Here is a 21,663-nt window from a genome sequence, read left to right as displayed (position 1 = left end):
CACTAGTTTAATTTTCTATAGTATGACTTAGCTTACAAACCAAGCAATCGACGGTTTTGTCAACAAGGTGTGACCTTTCGTCTTCCAGGATGAAAACTATATTTAAACATTATTTTAGTCAAGTTAATTATTCATTGGTTATATATTCATCCTACTTTTTACATATACTACATTATTCTAATTAACTATAGTAAGACTTAGGTTACAAACCAAGCTATCTACGGTTGTGGTCAAAAAGGTGTGACCTTTCGTCTTCCAGGATGAGAACTCGATTTAAACATTATTTTAGTCAAGTTACTTGTTCATTGATAATATATTCATCCTACTTTGACTGATACACTAGTTTAATTTTCTATAGTAAGACTTAGCTTACAAACCAACCAATCGACGGTTTTGTCAACAAGGTGTGACTTTTCGTCTTCCAGGATGAAAACTATATTTAAACATTATTTTAGTCAAGTTAATTATTCAATGGTTATATATTCATCCTACTTTTTACATATACTACATTATTCTAATTAACTATAGTAAGACTTAGGTTACAAACCAAGCTATCTACGGTTGTGGTCAAAAAGTTGTGACCTTTCGTCTTCCAGGATGAGAACTCGATTTAAACATTATTTTAGTCAAGTTACTTGTTCATTGATAATATATTCATCCTACTTTGACTGATACACTAGTTTAATTTTCTATAGTAAGACTTAGCTTACAAACCAACCAATCGACGGTTTTGTCAACAAGGTGTGACTTTTCGTCTTCCAGGATGAAAACTATATTTAAACATTATTTTAGTCAAGTTAATTGTTCATTGGTTATATATTCATCCTACTTTTTACATATACTACATTATTCTAATTAACTATAGTAAGACTTAGGTTAGAAACCAAGCTATCTACGGTTGTGGTCAACAAGGTGTGACCTTTCGTCTTCCAGGATGATAACTTGATTTAAACATTATTTTAGTCAAGTTACTTGTTCATTGGTTATATATTCATCCTACTTTCACTTATACATTGGTTAAATTATCTATAGTAAGACTTAGCTTACAAACCAAGCTATCTACGGTTTTGTCAACAAGGAGTGACCTTTCGTCTTCCAGGATGAAAACTATATTTAAACATTATTTTAGTCAAGTTACTTGTTCATTGGTTATATATTCATCCTACTTTTTACATATACTAAATTATTCTAATTAACTATAGTAAGACTTAGGTTCCAAACCAAGCTATTTACGGTTGTGGTCAACAAGGTGTGACCTTTCATCTTCCAGGATGATAACTCGATTTAAACGTTATTTTAGTCAAGTTACTTGTTCATTGATTATATGTTCATCCTACTTTGACTTATACACTAGTTTAATTTTCTATAGTATGACTTAGCTTACAAACCAAGCAATCGACGGTTTTGTCAACAAGGTGTGACCTTTCGTCTTCCAGGATGAAAACTATATTTAAACATTATTTTAGTCAAGTTAATTGTTCATTGGTTATATATTCATCCTACTTTTTACATATACTACATTATTCTAATTAACTATAGTAAGACTTAGGTTACAAACCAAACTATCTACGGTTGTGTTCAAAAAGGTGTGACCTTTCGTCTTCCAGGATGAGAACTCGATTTAAACATTATTTTAGTCAAGTTACTTGTTCATTGATAATATATTCATCCTACTTTGACTGATACACTAGTTTAATTTTCTATAGTAAGACTTAGCTTACAAACCAACCAATCGACGGTTTTGTCAACAAGGTGTGACTTTTCGTCTTCCAGGATGAAAACTATATTTAAACATTATTTTAGTCAAGTTAATTGTTCATTGGTTATATATTCATCCTACTTTTTACATATACTACATTATTCTAATTAACTATAGTAAGACTTAGGTTACAAACCAAGCTATCTACGATTGTGGTCAACAAGGTGTGACCTTTCGTCTTCCAGGATGATAACTCGATTTAAACATTATTTTAGTCAAGTTACTTGTTCATTGGTTATATATTCATCCTACTTTCACTTATACATTGGTTAAATTATCTATAGTAAGACTTAGCTTACAAACCAAGCTATCTACGGTTTTGTCAACAAGGAGTGACCTTTCGTCTTCCAGGATGAAAACTATATTTAAACATTATTTTAGTCAAGTTACTTGTTCATTGGTTATATATTCATCCTACTTTTTACGTATACATTATTCTAATTAACTATATTAAGACTTAGGTTACAAACCAAGCTATCTACGATTGTGGTCAACAAGGTGTGACCTTTCGTCTTCCAGGATGATAACTCGATTTAAACATTATTTTAGTCAAGTTACTTGTTCATTGGTTATATATTCATCCAACTTTGACTTATACACTAGTCTAATTATCTATAGTAAGACTTAGCTTACAAACCAAGCTATCTACGGTTTTGTCAACAAGGTGTGACCATTCATTTTCCAGGATGAAAACTATATTTAAACATTATTTTAGTCCAGTTACTTGTTCATTGGTCATATATTCATCCTACTTTGACTTATACACAAGTTTAATTATCTATAGTAAGACTTAGCTTACAAACCAAGCTATCTACGGTTTTGTCAACAAGGAGTGACCTTTCGTCTTCCAGGATGAAAACTATATTTAAACATTATTTTAGTCAAGTTACTTGTTCATTGGTTGTATATTCATCCTACTTTTTACATATACTAAATTATTCTAATTAACTATAGTAAGACTTAGGTTCCAAACCAAGCTATTTACGGTTGTGGTCAACAAGGTGTGACCTTTCATCTTCCAGGATGATAACTCGATTTAAACATTATTTTAGTCAAGTTACTTGTTCATTGATTATATGTTCATCCTACTTTGACTTATACACTAGTTTAATTTTCTATAGTATGACTTAGCTTACAAACCAAGCAATCGACGGTTTTGTCAACAAGGTGTGACCTTTCGTCTTCCAGGATGAAAACTATATTTAAACATTATTTTAGTCAAGTTAATTATTCATTGGTTATATATTCATCCTACTTTTTACATATACTACATTATTCTAATTAACTATAGTAAGACTTAGGTTACAAACCAAGCTATCTACGGTTGTGGTCAAAAAGGTGTGACCTTTCGTCTTCCAGGATGAGAACTCGATTTAAACATTATTTTAGTCAAGTTACTTGTTCATTGATAATATATTCATCCTACTTTGACTGATACACTAGTTTAATTTTCTATAGTAAGACTTAGCTTACAAACCAACCAATCGACGGTTTTGTCAACAAGGTGTGACTTTTCGTCTTCCAGGATGAAAACTATATTTAAACATTATTTTAGTCAAGTTAATTGTTCATTGGTTATATATTCATCCTACTTTTTACATATACTACATTATTCTAATTAACTATAGTAAGACTTAGGTTACAAACCAAGCTATCTACGGTTGTGGTCAAAAAGTTGTGACCTTTCGTCTTCCAGGATGAGAACTCGATTTAAACATTATTTTAGTCAAGTTACTTGTTCATTGATAATATATTCATCCTACTTTGACTGATACACTAGTTTAATTTTCTATAGTAAGACTTAGCTTACAAACCAACCAATCGACGGTTTTGTCAACAAGGTGTGACTTTTCGTCTTCCAGGATGAAAACTATATTTAAACATTATTTTAGTCAAGTTAATTGTTCATTGGTTATATATTCATCCTACTTTTTACATATACTACATTATTCTAATTACCTATAGTAAGACTTAGGTTACAAACCAAGCTATCTACGATTGTGGTCAACAAGGTGTGAGCTTTCGTCTTCCAGGATGATAACTTGATTTAAACATTATTTTAGTCAAGTTACTTGTTCATTGGTTATATATTCATCCTACTTTCACTTATACATTGGTTAAATTATCTATAGTAAGACTTAGCTTACAAACCAAGCTATCTACGGTTTTGTCAACAAGGAGTGACCTTTCGTCTTCCAGGATGAAAACTATATTTAAACATTATTTTAGTCAAGTTACTTGTTCATTGGTTATATATTCATCCTACTTTTTACATATACTAAATTATTCTAATTAACTATAGTAAGACTTAGGTTCCAAACCAAGCTATTTACGGTTGTGGTCAACAAGGTGTGACCTTTCATCTTCCAGGATGATAACTCGATTTAAACATTATTTTAGTCAAGTTACTTGTTCATTGATTATATGTTCATCCTACTTTGACTTATACACTAGTTTAATTTTCTATAGTGTGACTTAGCTTACAAACCAAGCAATCGACGGTTTTGTCAACAAGGTGCGACCTTTCGTCTTCCAGGATGAAAACTATATTTAAACATTATTTTAGTCAAGTTAATTGTTCATTGGTTATATATTCATCCTACTTTTTACATATACTACATTATTCTAATTAACTATAGTAAGACTTAGGTTACAAACCAAGCTATCTACGGTTGTGGTCAAAAAGGTGTGACCTTTCGTCTTCCAGGATGAGAACTCGATTTAAACATTATTTTAGTCAAGTTACTTGTTCATTGATAATATATTCATCCTACTTTGACTGATACACTAGTTTAATTTTCTATAGTAAGACTTAGCTTACAAACCAACCAATCGACGGTTTTGTCAACAAGGTGTGACTTTTCGTCTTCCAGGATGAAAACTATATTTAAACATTATTTTAGTCAAGTTAATTGTTCATTGGTTATATATTCATCCTACTTTTTACATATACTACATTATTCTAATTAACTATAGTAAGACTTAGGTTACAAACCAAGCTATCTACGATTGTGGTCAACAAGGTGTGACCTTTCGTCTTCCAGGATGATAACTCGATTTAAACATTATTTTAGTCAAGTTACTTGTTCATTGGTTATATATTCATCCTACTTTCACTTATACATTGGTTAAATTATCTATAGTAAGACTTAGCTTACAAACCAAGCTATCTACGGTTTTGTCAACAAGGAGTGACCTTTCGTCTTCCAGGATGAAAACTATATTTAAACATTATTTTAGTCAAGTTACTTGTTCATTGGTTATATATTCATCCTACTTTTTACGTATACATTATTCTAATTAACTATATTAAGACTTAGGTTACAAACCAAGTTATCTACGGTTGTGGTCAACAAGGTGTGACCTTTCGTCTTCCAGGATGATAACTCGATTTAAACATTATTTTAGTCAAGTTACTTGTTCATTGGTTGTATATTCATCATACTTTTTACATATACTAAAATATTCTAATTAACTATAGTAAGACTTAGGTTACAAACTAAGCTATTTACGGTTGTGGTCAACAAGGTGTGACCTTTCGTCTTCCAGGATGATAACTTTAAACATTATTTTAGTCAAGTTACTTGTTCATTGATTATATATTCATCCTACTTTGACTTATACACTAGTTTAATTTTCTATAGTAAGACTTAGCTTACAAACCAAGCTATCGACGATTTTGTCAACAAGGTGTGACCTTTCGTCTTCCAGGATGAAAACTATATTTAAACATTATTTTAGTCAAGTTAATTGTTCATTGGTTATATATTCATCCTTCTTTTTACATATACTACATTATTCTAATTAACTATAGTAAGACTTAGGTTACAAACCAAGCTATCTACGGTTGTGGTCAACAAGGTGTGACCTTTCGTCTTCCAGAATGATAACTCGATTTAAACATTATTTTAGTCAAGTTACTTGTTCATTGGTTATATATTCATCCTACTTTGACTTATACACTAGTTTAATTTTCTATAGTAAGACTTAGCTTACAAACCAAGCAATCGACGGTTTTGTCAACAAGGTGTGACCTTTCGTCTTCCAGGATGAAAACTATATTTAAACATTATTTTAGTCAATTTAATTGTTCATTGGTTATATATTCATCCTACTTTTTACATATACTACATTATTCTAATTAACTATAGTAAGACTTAGGTTACAAACCAAACTATCTACGGTTGTGGTCAACAAGGTGTGACCTTTCGTCTTCCAGGATGATAACTCGATTTAAACATTATTTTAGTCAAGTTACTTGTTCATTGATTATATATTCATCCTACTTTGACTTATACACTAGTTTAATTTTCTATAGTAAGACATAGCTTACAAACCAAACTATCTACGGTTTTGTCAACAAGGTGTGACCTTTCGTCTTCCAAGATGAAAACTATATTTAAACATTATTTTAGTCAAGTTACTTGTTCATTGGTTATATATTCATCCTACTTTGACTTATACATTAGTCTAATTAACTATAGTAAGACTTAGGTCACAAACCAAGTTATCTACGGTTGTGGTCAACAAGGTGTGACCTTTCGTCTTCCAGGATGATAACTCGATTTAAACATTATTTTAGTCAAGTTACTTGTTCATTGGTTATATATTCATCCTACTTTAACTTATACTTTGGTTAAATTATATATAGTAAGACTTAGCTTACAAACCAAGCTATCTACGGTTTTGTCAACAAGGAGTGACCTTTCGTCTTCCAGGATGAAAACTATATTTAAACATTATTTTAGTCAAGTTACTTGTTCATTGGTTATATATTCATCCTACGTTTTACGTATACATTATTCTAATTAACTATATTAAGAATTAGGTTACAAACCAAGCTATCTACGGTGATGGTCAACAAGGTGTGACCTTTCGTCTTCCAGGATGATAACTCGATTTAAACATTATTTTAATCAAGTTACTTGTTCATTGGTTATATATTCATCCAACTTTGACTTATACACTAGTCTAATTATCTATAGTAAGACTTAGCTTACAAACCAAGCTATCTACGGTTTTGTCAACAAGGTGTGACCATTCATTTTCCAGGATGAAAACTATATTTAAACATTATTTTAGTCCAGTTACTTGTTCATTGGTCATATATTCATCCTACTTTGACTTATACACAAGTTTAATTATCAATAGTAAGACTTAGCTTACAAACCAAGCTATCTACGGTTTTGTCAAAAAGGTGTGACATTTTGTGTTCCAGGATGAAAACTATATTTAAACATGATTTTAGTCAAGTTACTTGTTCATTGGTTGTATATTCATCCTACTTTTTACATATACTAAATTATTCTAATTAACTATAGTAAGACTTAGGTTCCAAACCAAGCTATTTATGGTTGTGGTCAACAAGGTGTGACCTTTCATCTTCCAGGATGATAACTCGATTTAAACATTATTTTGGTCAAGTTACTTGTTCATTGATTATATGTTCATCCTACTTTGACTTATACACTAGTTTAATTTTCTATAGTATGACTTAGCTTACAAACCAAGCAATCGACGGTTTTGTCAACAAGGTGTGACCTTTCGTCTTCCAGGATGAAAACTATATTTAAACATTATTTTAGTCAAGTTAATTGTTCATTGGTTATATATTCATCCTACTTTTTACATATACTACATTATTCTAATTAACTATAGTAAGACTTAGGTTACAAACCAAGCTATCTACGGTTGTGGTCAAAAAGGTGTGACCTTTCGTCTTCCAGGATGAGAACTCGATTTAAACATTATTTTAGTCAAGTTACTTGTTCATTGATAATATATTCATCCTACTTTGACTGATACACTAGTTTAATTTTCTATAGTAAGACTTAGCTTACAAACCAACCAATCGACGGTTTTGTCAACAAGGTGTGACTTTTCGTCTTCCAGGATGAAAACTATATTTAAACATTATTTTAGTCAAGTTAATTGTTCATTGGTTATATATTCATCCTACTTTTTACATATACTACATTATTCTAATTAACTATAGTAAGACTTAGGTTACAAACCAAGCTATCTACGGTTGTGGTCAACAAGGTGTGACCTTTCGTCTTCCAGGATGATAACTCGATTTAAACATTATTTTAGTCAAGTTACTTGTTCATTGGTTATATATTCATCCTACTTTCACTTATACATTGGTTAAATTATCTATAGTAAGACTTAGCTTACAAACCAAGCTATCTACGGTTTTGTCAACAAGGAGTGACCTTTCGTCTTCCAGGATGAAAACTATATTTAAACATTATTTTAGTCAAGTTACTTGTTCATTGGTTATATATTCATCCTACTTTTTACGTATACATTATTCTAATTAACTATATTAAGACTTAGGTTACAAACCAAGCTATCTACGGTTGTGGTCAACAAGGTGTGACCTTTCGTCTTCCAGGATGATAACTTGATTTAAACATTATTTTAGTCAAGTTACTTGTTCATTGGTTGTATATTCATCATACTTTTTACATATACTAAAATATTCTAATTAACTATAGTAAGACTTAGGTTACAAACCAAGCTATTTACGGTTGTGGTCAACAAGGTGTGACCTTTCGTCTTTCAGGATGATAACTTTAAACATTATTTTAGTCAAGTTACTTGTTCATTGATTATATATTCATCCTACTTTGACTTATACACTAGTTTAATTTTCTATAGTAAGACTTAGCTTACAAACCAAGCTATCGACGATTTTGTCAACAAGGTGTGACCTTTCGTCTTCCAGGATGAAAACTATATTTAAACATTATTTTAGTCAAGTTAATTGTTCATTGGTTATATATTCATCCTTCTTTTTACATATACTACATTATTCTAATTAACTATAGTAAGATTTAGGTTACAAACCAAGCTATCTACGGTTGTGGTCAACAAGGTGTGACCTTTCGTCTTCCAGAATGATAACTCGATTTAAACATTATTTTAGTCAAGTTACTTGCTCATTGGTTATATATTCATCCTACTTTGACTTATACACTAGTTTAATTTTCTATAGTAAGACTTAGTGTACAAACCAAGCAATCGACGGTTTTGTCAACAAGGTGTGACCTTTCGTCTTCCAGGATGAAAACTATATTTAAACATTATTTTAGTCAATTTAATTGTTCATTGGTTATATATTCATCCTACTTTTTACATATACTACATTATTCTAATTAACTATAGTAAGACTTAGGTTACAAACCAAACTATCTACGGTTGTGGTCAACAAGGTGTGACCTTTTGTCTTCCAGGATGATAACTCGATTTAAACATTATTTTAGTCAAGTTACTTGTTCATTGATTATATATTCATCCTACTTTGACTTATACACTAGTTTAATTTTCTATAGTAAGACATAGCTTACAAACCAAACTATCTACGGTTTTGTCAACAAGGTGTGACCTTTCGTCTTCCAAGATGAAAACTATATTTAAACATTATTTTAGTCAAGTTACTTGTTCATTGGTTATATATTCATGCTACTTTGACTTATACATTAGTCTAATTAACTATAGTAAGACTTAGGTCACAAACCAAGTTATCTACGGTTGTGGTCAACAAGGTGTGACCTTTCGTCTTCCAGGATGATAACTCGATTTAAACATTATTTTAGTCAAGTTACTTGTTCATTGATTACATGTTCATCCTACTTTGACTTATACACAAGTTTAATTATCTATAGTAAGACTTAGCTTACAAACCAAGCTATCTACGGTTTTGTCAAAAAGGTGTGACATTTTGTCTTCCAGGATGAAAACTATATTTAAACATTGTTTTAGTCAAGTTACTTGTTCATTGGTTGTATATTCATCATACTTTTTACATATACTAAAATATTCTAATTAACTATAGTAAGACTTAGGTTACAAACGATGCTATCTACTGTTGTGGTCAACAAGGTGTGACCTTTCGTCTTCCAGGATGATAACTCGATTTAAACATTGTTTTAGTCAAGTTACTTGTTCATTGGTTGTATATTCATCATACTTTTTACATATACTAAAATATTCTAATTAACTATAGTAAGACTTAGGTTACAAACGATGCTATCTACGGTTGTGGTCAACAAGGTGTGACCTTTCGTCTTCCAGGATGATAACTCGATTTAAACATTATTTTAGTCAAGTTACTTGTTCATTGGTTATATATTCATCCTACTTTGACTTATACTTTGGTTAAATTATATATAGTAAGACTTAGCTTACAAACCAAGCTATCTTCGGTTTTATCAACAAGGAGTGACCTTTCGTCTTCCAGGATGAAAACTATATTTAAACATTATTTTAGTCAATTTAATTGTTCATTGGTTATATATTCATCCTACTTTTTACATATACTACATTATTCTAATTAACTATAGTAAGACTTAGGTTACAAACCAAACTATCTACGGTTGTGGTCAACAAGGTGTGACCTTTTGTCTTCCAGGATGATAACTCGATTTAAACATTATTTTAGTCAAGTTACTTGTTCATTGATTATATATTCATCCTACTTTGACTTATACACTAGTTTAATTTTCTATAGTAAGACATAGCTTACAAACCAAACTATCTACGGTTTTGTCAACAAGGTGTGACCTTTCGTCTTCCAAGATGAAAACTATATTTAAACATTATTTTAGTCAAGTTACTTGTTCATTGGTTATATATTCATGCTACTTTGACTTATACATTAGTCTAATTAACTATAGTAAGACTTAGGTCACAAACCAAGTTATCTACGGTTGTGGTCAACAAGGTGTGACCTTTCGTCTTCCAGGATGATAACTCGATTTAAACATTATTTTAGTCAAGTTACTTGTTCATTGATTATATGTTCATCCTACTTTGACTTATACACAAGTTTAATTATCTATAGTAAGACTTAGCTTACAAACCAAGCTATCTACGGTTTTGTCAAAAAGGTGTGACATTTTGTCTTCCAGGATGAAAACTATATTTAAACATTGTTTTAGTCAAGTTACTTGTTCATTGGTTGTATATTCATCATACTTTTTACATATACTAAAATATTCTAATTAACTATAGTAAGACTTAGGTTACAAACCATGCTATCTACGGTTGTGGTCAACAAGGTGTGACCTTTCGTCTTCCAAGATGATAACTCGATTTAAACATTATTTTAGTCAAGTTACTTGTTCATTGGTTATATATTCATCCTACTTTGACTTATACTTTGGTTAAATTATATATAGTAAGACTTAGCTTACAAACCAAGCTATCTTCGGTTTTGTCAACAAGGAGTGACCTTTCGTCTTCCAGGATGAAAACTATATTTAAACATTATTTTAGTCACGTTACTTGTTCATTGGTTATATATTCATCCTACGTTTTACGTATACATTATTCTAATTAACTATATTAAGAATTAGGTTACAAACCAAGCTATCTATGGTGATGGTCAACAAGGTGTGACCTTTCGTCTTCCAGGATGATAACTCGATTTAAACATTATTTTAGTCAAGTTACTTGTTCATTGGTTATATATTCATCCAACTTTGACTTATACACTAGTCTAATTATCTATAGTAAGACTTAGCTTACAAACCAAGCTATCTACGGTTTTGTCAACAAGGTGTGACCATTCATTTTCCAGGATGAAAACTATATTTAAACATTATTTTAGTCAAGTTACTTGTTCATTGGTCATATATTCATCCTACTTTGACTTATACACAAGTTTAATTATCTATAGTAAGACTTAGCTTACAAACCAAGCTATCTACGGTTTTGTCAAAAAGGTTTGACATTTTGTCCTCCAGGATGAAAACAATATTTAAACATTATTTTAGTCAAGTTACTTGTTCATTGGTTGTATATTCATCCTACTTTTTACATATACTAAATTATTCTAATTAACTATAGTAAGACTTAGGTTCCAAACCAAGCTATTTACGGTTGTGGTCAATAAGGTGTGACCTTTCATCTTCCAGGATGATAACTCGATTTAAACATTATTTTAGTCAAGTTACTTGTTCATTGATTATATGTTCATCCTACTTTGACTTATACAATAGTTTAATTTTCTATAGTAAGACTTAGCTTACAAACCAAGCAATCGACGGTTTTGTCAACAAGGTGTGACCTTTCGTCTTCCAGGATGAAAATTATATTTAAACATTATTTTAGTCAAGTTAATTGTTCATTGGTTATATATTCATCCTACTTTTTACATATACTACATTATTCTAATTAACTATAGTAAGACTTAGGTTACAAACCAAGCTATCTACGGTTGTGGTCAAAAAGGTGTGACCTTTCGTCTTCCAGGATGAGAACTCGATTTAAACATTATTTTAGTCAAGTTACTTGTTCATTGATAATATATTCATCCTACTTTGACTGATACACTAGTTTAATTTTCTATAGTACGACTTAGCTTACAAACCAAGCAATCGACGGTTTTGTCAACAAGGTGTGACTTTTCGTCTTCCAGGATGAAAACTATATTTAAACATTATTTTAGTCAAGTTAATTGTTCATTGGTTATATATTCATCCTACTTTTTACATATACTACATTATTCTAATTAACTATAGTAAGACTTAGGTTACAAACCAAGCTATCTACGGTTGTGGTCAACAAGGTGTGACCTTTCGTCTTCCAGGATGATAACTCGATTTAAACATTATTTTAGTCAAGTTACTTGTTCATTGGTTATATATTCATCCTACTTTCACTTATACATTGGTTAAATTATCTATAGTAAGACTTAGCTTACAAACCAAGCTATCTACGGTTTTGTCAACAAGGAGTGACCTTTCGTCTTCCAGGATGAAAACTATATTTAAACATTATTTTAGTCAAGTTACTTGTTCATTGGTTATATATTCATCCTACTTTTTACGTATACATTATTCTAATTAACTATATTAAGACTTAGGTTACAAACCAAGCTATCTACGGTTGTGGTCAACAAGGTGTGACCTTTCGTCTTCCAGGATGATAACTTGATTTAAACATTATTTTAGTCAAGTTACTTGTTAATTGATTATATATTCATCCTACTTTGACTTATACACCAGTTTAATTTTCTATAGTAAGACATAGCTTACAAACCAAACTATCTACGGTTTTGTCAACAAGGTGTGACCTTTCGTCTTCCAAGATGAAAACTATATTTAAACATTATTTCAGTCAAGTTACTTGTTCATTGGTTATATATTCATGCTACTTTGACTTATACATTAGTCTAATTAACTATAGTAAGACTTAGGTCACAAACCAAGTTATCTACGGTTGTGGTCAACAAGGTGTGACCTTTCGTCTTCCAGGATGATAACTCGATTTAAACATTATTTTAGTCAAGTTACTTGTTCATTGATTATATGTTCATCCTACTTTGACTTATACACAAGTTTAATTATCTATAGTAAGACTTAGCTTACAAACCAAGCTATCTACGGTTTTGTCAAAAAGGTGTGACATTTTGTCTTCCAGGATGAAAACTATATTTAAACATTATTTTAGTCAAGTTACTTGTTCATTGGTTGTATATTCATCATACTTTTTACATATACTAAAATATTCTAATTAACTATAGTAAGACTTAGGTTACAAACCAAGCTATTTACGGTTGTGGTCAACAAGGTGTCACCTTTCGTCTTCCAAGATGATAACTCGATTTAAACATTATTTTAGTCAAGTTACTTGTTCATTGATTATATATTCATCATACTTTGACATATACACTAGTTTAATTTTCTATAGTAAGACTTAGCTTACAAACCAAGCTATCGACGGTTTTGTCAACAAGGTGTGACCTTTCGTCTTCCAGGATGAAAACTATATTTAAACATTATTTTAGTCAAGTTAATTGTTCATTGGTTATATATTCATCCTTCTTTTTACATATACTACATTATTCTAATTAACTATAGTAAGATTTAGGTTACAAACCAAGCTATCTACGGTTGTGGTCAACAAGGTGTGACCTTTCGTCTTCCAGAATGATAACTCGATTTAAACATTATTTTAGTCAAGTTACTTGCTCATTGGTTATATATTCATCCTACTTTGACTTATACACTAGTTTAATTTTCTATAGTAAGACTTAGCTTACAAACCAAGCAATCGACGGTTTTGTCAACAAGGTGTGACCTTTCGTCTTCCAGGATGAAAACTATATTTAAACATTATTTTAGTCAATTTAATTGTTCATTGGTTATATATTCATCCTACTTTTTACATATACTACATTATTCTAATTAACTATAGTAAGACTTAGGTTACAAACCAAACTATCTACGGTTGTGGTCAACAAGGTGTGACCTTTCGTCTTCCAGGATGATAACTCGATTTAAACATTATTTTAGTCAAGTTACTTGTTCATTGATTATATGTTCATCCTACTTTGACTTATACACAAGTTTAATTATCTATAGTAAGACTTAGCTTACAAACCAAGCTATCTACGGTTTTGTCAAAAAGGTGTGACATTTTGTCTTCCAGGATGAAAACTATATTTAAACATTGTTTTAGTCAAGTTACTTGTTCATTGGTTGTATATTCATCATACTTTTTACATATACTAAAATATTCTAATTAACTATAGTAAGACTTAGGTTACAAACGATGCTATCTACGGTTGTGGTCAACAAGGTGTGACCTTTCGTCTTCCAGGATGATAACTCGATTTAAACATTGTTTTAGTCAAGTTACTTGTTCATTGGTTGTATATTCATCATACTTTTTACATATACTAAAATATTCTAATTAACTATAGTAAGACTTAGGTTACAAACGATGCTATCTACGGTTGTGGTCAACAAGGTGTGACCTTTCGTCTTCCAGGATGATAACTCGATTTAAACATTATTTTAGTCAAGTTACTTGTTCATTGGTTATATATTCATCCTACTTTGACTTATACTTTGGTTAAATTATATATAGTAAGACTTAGCTTACAAACCAAGCTATCTTCGGTTTTGTCAACAAGGAGTGACCTTTCGTCTTCCAGGATGAAAACTATATTTAAACATTATTTTAGTCAATTTAATTGTTCATTGGTTATATATTCATCCTACTTTTTACATATACTACATTATTCTAATTAACTATAGTAAGACTTAGGTTACAAACCAAACTATCTACGGTTGTGGTCAACAAGGTGTGACCTTTCGTCTTCCAGGATGATAACTCGATCATTATTTTAGTCAAGTTACTTGTTCATTGATTATATATTCATCCTACTTTGACTTATACACTAGTTTAATTTTCTATAGTAAGACATAGCTTACAAACCAAACTATCTACGGTTTTGTCAACAAGGTGTGACCTTTCGTCTTCCAAGATGAAAACTATATTTAAACATTATTTTAGTCAAGTTACTTGTTCATTGGTTATATATTCATGCTACTTTGACTTATACATGAGTCTAATTAACTATAGTAAGACTTAGGTCACAAACCAAGTTATCTACGGTTGTGGTCAACAAGGTGTGACCTTTCGTCTTCCAGGATGATAACTCGATTTAAACATTATTTTAGTCAAGTTACTTGTTCATTGATTATATGTTCATCCTACTTTGACTTATACACAAGTTTAATTATCTATAGTAAGACTTAGCTTACAAACCAAGCTATCTACGGTTTTGTCAAAAAGGTGTGACATTTTGTCTTCCAAGATGAAAACTATATTTAAACATTGTTTTAGTCAAGTTACTTGTTCATTGGTTGTATATTCATCATACTTTTTACATATACTAAAATATTCTAATTAACTATAGTAAGACTTAGGTTACAAACGATGCTATCTCCGGTTGTGGTCAACAAGGTGTGACCTTTCGTCTTCCAAGATGATAACTCGATTTAAACATTATTTTAGTCAAGTTACTTGTTCATTGGTTATATATTCATCCTACTTTGACTTATACTTTGGTTAAATTATATATAGTAAGACTTAGCTTACAAACCAAGCTATCTTCGGTTTTGTCAACAAGGAGTGACCTTTCGTCTTCCAGGATGAAAACTATATTTAAACATTATTTTAGTCAAGTTACTTGTTCATTGGTTATATATTCATCCTACGTTTTACGTATACATTATTCTAATTAACTATATTAAGAATTAGGTTACAAACCAAGCTATCTACGGTGATGGTCAACAAGGTGTGACCTTTCGTCTTCCAGGATGATAACTCGATTTAAACATTATTTTAGTCAAGTTACTTGTTCATTGGTTATATATTCATCCAACTTTGACTTATACACTAGTCTAATTATCTATAGTAAGACTTAGCTTACAAACCAAGCTATCTACGGTTTTATCAACAAGGTGTGACCATTCATTTTCCAGGATGAAAACTATATTTAAACATTATTTTAGTCAAGTTACTTGTTCATTGGTCATATATTCATCCTACTTTGACTTATACACAAGTTTAATTATCTATAGTAAGACTTAGCTTACAAACCAAGCTATCTACGGTTTTGTCAAAAAGGTGTGACATTTTGTCTTCCAGGATGAAAACAATATTTAAACATTATTTTAGTCAAGTTACTTGTTCATTGGTTGTATATTCATCCTACTTTTTACATATACTAAATTATTCTAATTAACTATAGTAAGACTTAGGTTCCAAACCAAGCTATTTACGGTTGTGGTCAATAAGGTGTGACCTTTCATCTTCCAGGATGATAACTCGATTTAAACATTATTTTAATCAAGTTACTTGTTCATTGATTATATGTTCATCCTACTTTGACTTATACAATAGTTTAATTTTCTATAGTAAGACTAAGCTTACAAACCAAGCAATCGACGGTTTTGTCAACAAGGTGTGACCTTTCGTTTTCCAGGATGAAAATTATATTTAAACATTATTTTAGTCAAGTTAATTGTTCATTGGTTATATATTCATCCTACTTTTTACATATACTACATTATTCTAATTAACTATAGTAAGACTTAGGTTACAAACCAAGCTATCTACGGTTGTGGTCAAAAAGGTGTGACCTTTCGTCTTCCAGGATGAGAACTCGATTTAAACATTATTTTAGTCAAGTTACTTGTTCATTGATAATATATTCATCCTACTTTGACTGATACACTAGTTTAATTTTCTATAGTAAGACTTAGCTTACAAACCAAGCAATCGACGGTTTTGTCAACAAGGTGTGACATTTTGTCTTCCAGGATGAAAACTATATTTAAACATTGTTTTAGTCAAGTTACTTGTTCATTGGTTGTATATTCATCATACTTTTTACATATACTAAAATATTCTAATTAACTATAGTAAGACTTAGGTTACAAACGATGCTATCTACGGTTGTGGTCAACAAGGTGTGACCTTTCGTCTTCCAGGATGATAACTCGATTTAAACATTGTTTTAGTCAAGTTACTTGTTCATTGGTTGTATATTCATCATACTTTTTACATATACTAAAATATTCTAATTAACTATAGTAAGACTTAGGTTACAAACGATGCTATCTACGGTTGTGGTCAACAAGGTGTGACCTTTCGTCTTCCAGGATGATAACTCGATTTAAACATTATTTTAGTCAAGTTACTTGTTCATTGGTTATATATTCATCCTACTTTGACTTATACTTTGGTTAAATTATATATAGTAAGACTTAGCTTACAAACCAAGCTATCTTCGGTTTTGTCAACAAGGAGTGACCTTTCGTCTTCCAGGATGAAAACTATATTTAAACATTATTTTAGTCAATTTAATTGTTCGTTGGTTATATATTCATCCTACTTTTTACATATACTACATTATTCTAATTAACTATAGTAAGACTTAGGTTACAAACCAAACTATCTACGGTTGTGGTCAACAAGGTGTGACCTTTCGTCTTCCAGGATGATAACTCGATTTAAACATTATTTTAGTCAAGTTACTTGTTCATTGATTATATATTCATCCTACTTTGACTTATACACTAGTTTAATTTTCTATAGTAAGACATAGCTTACAAACCAAACTATCTACGGTTTTGTCAACAAGGTGTGACCTTTCGTCTTCCAAGATGAAAACTATATTTAAACATTATTTTAGTCAAGTTACTTGTTCATTGGTTATATATTCATGCTACTTTGACTTATACATGAGTCTAATTAACTATAGTAAGACTTAGGTCACAAACCAAGTTATCTACGGTTGTGGTCAACAAGGTGTGACCTTTCGTCTTCCAGGATGATAACTCGATTTAAACATTATTTTAGTCAAGTTACTTGTTCATTGATTATATGTTCATCCTACTTTGACTTATACACAAGTTTAATTATCTATAGTAAGACTTAGCTTACAAACCAAGCTATCTACGGTTTTGTCAAAAAGGTGTGACATTTTGTCTTCCAGGATGAAAACTATATTTAAACATTGTTTTAGTCAAGTTACTTGTTCATTGGTTGTATATTCATCATACTTTTTACATATACTAAAATATTCTAATTAACTACAGTAAGACTTAGGTTACAAACGATGCTATCTACGGTTGTGGACAACAAGGTGTGACCTTTCGTCTTCCAAGATGATAACTCGATTTAAACATTATTTTAGTCAAGTTACTTGTTCATTGGTTATATATTCATCCTACTTTGACTTATACTTTGGTTAAATTATATATAGTAAGACTTAGCTTACAAACCAAGCTATCTTCGGTTTTGTCAACAAGGAGTGACCTTTCGTCTTCCAGGATGAAAACTATATTTAAACATTATTTCAGTCAAGTTACTTGTTCATTGGTTATATATTCATCCTACGTTTTACGTATACATTATTCTAATTAACTATATTAAGAATTAGGTTACAAACCAAGCTATCTACGGTGATGGTCAACAAGGTGTGACCTTTCGTCTTCCAGGATGATAACTCGATTTAAACATTATTTTAGTCAAGTTACTTGTTCATTGGTCATATATTCATCCTACTTTGACTTATACACAAGTTTAATTATCTATAGTAAGACTTAGCTTACAAACCAAGCTATCTACGGTTTTGTCAAAAAGGTGTGACATTTTGTCTTCCAGGATGAAAACAATATTTAAACATTATTTTAGTCAAGTTACTTGTTCATTGGTTGTATATTCATCCTACTTTTTACATATACTAAATTATTCTAATTAACTATAGTAAGACTTAGGTTCCAAACCAAGCTATTTACGGTTGTGGTCAATAAGGTGTGACCTTTCATCTTCCAGGATGATAACTCGATTTAAACATTATTTTAATCAAGTTACTTGTTCATTGATTATATGTTCATCCTACTTTGACTTATACAATAGTTTAATTTTCTATAGTAAGACTTAGCTTACAAACCAAGCAATCGACGGTTTTGTCAACAAGGTGTGACCTTTCGTCTTCCAGGATGAAAATTATATTTAAACATTATTTTAGTCAAGTTAATTGTTCATTGGTTATATATTCATCCTACTTTTTACATATACTACATTATTCTAATTAACTATAGTAAGACTTAGGTTACAAACCAAGCTATCTACGGTTGTGGTCAAAAAGGTGTGACCTTTCGTCTTCCAGGATGAGAACTCGATTTAAACATTATTTTAGTCAAGTTACTTGTTCATTGATAATATATTCATCCTACTTTGACTGATACACTAGTTTAATTTTCTATAGTAAGACTTAGCTTACAAACCAAGCAATCGACGGTTTTGTCAACAAGGTGTGACCTTTCGTCTTCCAGGATGAAAACTATATTTAAACATTGTTTTAGTCAAGTTACTTGTTCATTGGTTGTATATTCATCATACTTTTTACATATACTAAAATATTCTAATTAACTATAGGAAGACTTAGGTTCCAAACCAAGCTATCTACGGTTGTGGTCAACAAGGTGTGACCTTTCGTCTTCCAGGATGATAACTCGATTTAAACATTATTTTAGTCAAGTTACTTGTTCATTGGTTATATATTCATCCTACTTTCACTTATACATTGGTTAAATTATCTATAGTAAGACTTAGCTTACAAACCAAGCTATCTACGGTTTTGTCAACAAGGAGTGACCTTTCGTCTTCCAGGATGAAAACTATATTTAAACATTATTTTAGTCAAGTTACTTGTTCATTGGTTATATATTCATCCTACTTTTTACGTATACATTATTCTAATTAACTATATTAAGACTTAGGTTACAAACCAAGCTATCTACGGTTGTGGTCAACAAGGTGTGACCTTTCGTCTTCCAGGATGATAACTTGATTTAAACATTATTTTAGTCAAGTTACTTGTTAATTGATTATATATTCATCCTACTTTGACTTATACACTAGTTTAATTTTCTATAGTAAGACATAGCTTACAAACCAAACTATCTACGGTTTTGTCAACAAGGTGTGACCTTTCGACTTCCAAGATGAAAACTATATTTAAACATTATTTCAGTCAAGTTACTTGTTCATTGGTTATATATTCATGCTACTTTGACTTATACATTAGTCTAATTAACTATAGTAAGACTTAGGTCACAAACCAAGTTATCTACGGTTGTGGTCAACAAGGTGTGACCTTTCGTCTTCCAGGATGATAACTCGATTTAAACATTATTTTAGTCAAGTTACTTGTTCATTGATTATATGTTCATCCTACTTTGACTTATACACAAGTTTAATTATCTATAGTAAGACTTAGCTTACAAACCAAGCTATCTACGGTTTTGTCAAAAAGGTGTGACATTTTGTCTTCCAGGATGAAAACTATATTTAAACATTATTTTAGTCAAGTTACTTGTTCATTGGTTGTATATTCATCATACTTTTTACATATACTAAAATATTCTAATTAACTATAGTAAGACTTAGGTTACAAACCAAGCTATTTACGGTTGTGGTCAACAAGGTGTCACCTTTCGTCTTCCAAGATGATAACTCGATTTAAACATTATTTTAGTCAAGTTACTTGTTCATTGATTATATATTCATCATACTTTGACATATACACTAGTTTAATTTTCTATAGTAAGACTTAGCTTACAAACCAAGCTATCGACGATTTTGTCAACAAGGTGTGACCTTTCGTCTTCCAGGATGAAAACTATATTTAAACATTATTTTAGTCAAGTTAATTGTTCATTGGTTATATATTCATCCTTCTTTTTACATATACTACATTATTCTAATTAATTATAGTAAGACTTAGGTTACAAACGAAGCTATCTACGGTTGTGGTCAACAAGGTGTGACCTTTCGTCTTCCAGGATGATAACTCGATTTAAACATTATTTTAGTCAAGTTACTTGTTCATTGGTTATATATTCATCCTACTTTGACTTATACTTTGGTTAAATTATATATAGTAAGACTTAGCTTACAAACCAAGCTATCTGCGGTTTTGTCAACAAGGAGTGACCTTTCGTCTTCCAGGATGAAAACTATATTTAAACATTATTTTAGTCAAGTTACTTGTTCATTGGTTATACATTCATCCTACTTTTTACGTATACATTATTCTAATTAACTATATTAAGAATTAGGTTACAAACCAAGCTATCTACGGTTATGGTCAACAAGGTGTGACCTTTCGTCTTCCAGGATGATAACTCGATTTAAACATTATTTTAGTCAAGTTACTTGTTCATTGGTTATATATTCATCCAACTTTGACTTATACACTAGTCTAATTATCTATAGTAAGACTTAGCTTACAAACCAAACTATCTACGGTTTTGTCAACAAGGTGTGACCATTCATTTTCCAGGATGAAAACTATATTTAAACATTATTTTAGTCAAGTTACTTGTTCATTGGTCATATATTCATCCTACATTGACTTATACACAAGTTTAATTATCTATAGTAAGACTTAGCTTACAAACCAAGCTATCTACGGTTTTGTCAAAAAGGTGTGACATTTTGTCTTCCAGGATGAGAACTCGATTTAAACATTATTTTAGTCAAGTTACTTGTTCATTGATAATATATTCATCCTACTTTGACTGATA

Source organism: Medicago sativa, chromosome 4 (assembly GCF_051527215.1).
Source record: "Medicago sativa cultivar Bolivia chromosome 4, Bolivia_mono, whole genome shotgun sequence".
NCBI classification, from domain to species: domain Eukaryota; kingdom Viridiplantae; phylum Streptophyta; class Magnoliopsida; order Fabales; family Fabaceae; genus Medicago; species Medicago sativa.
The sequence above is the reverse complement of the archived record's forward strand: the minus strand, read 5'-3'. Positions refer to the sequence as shown.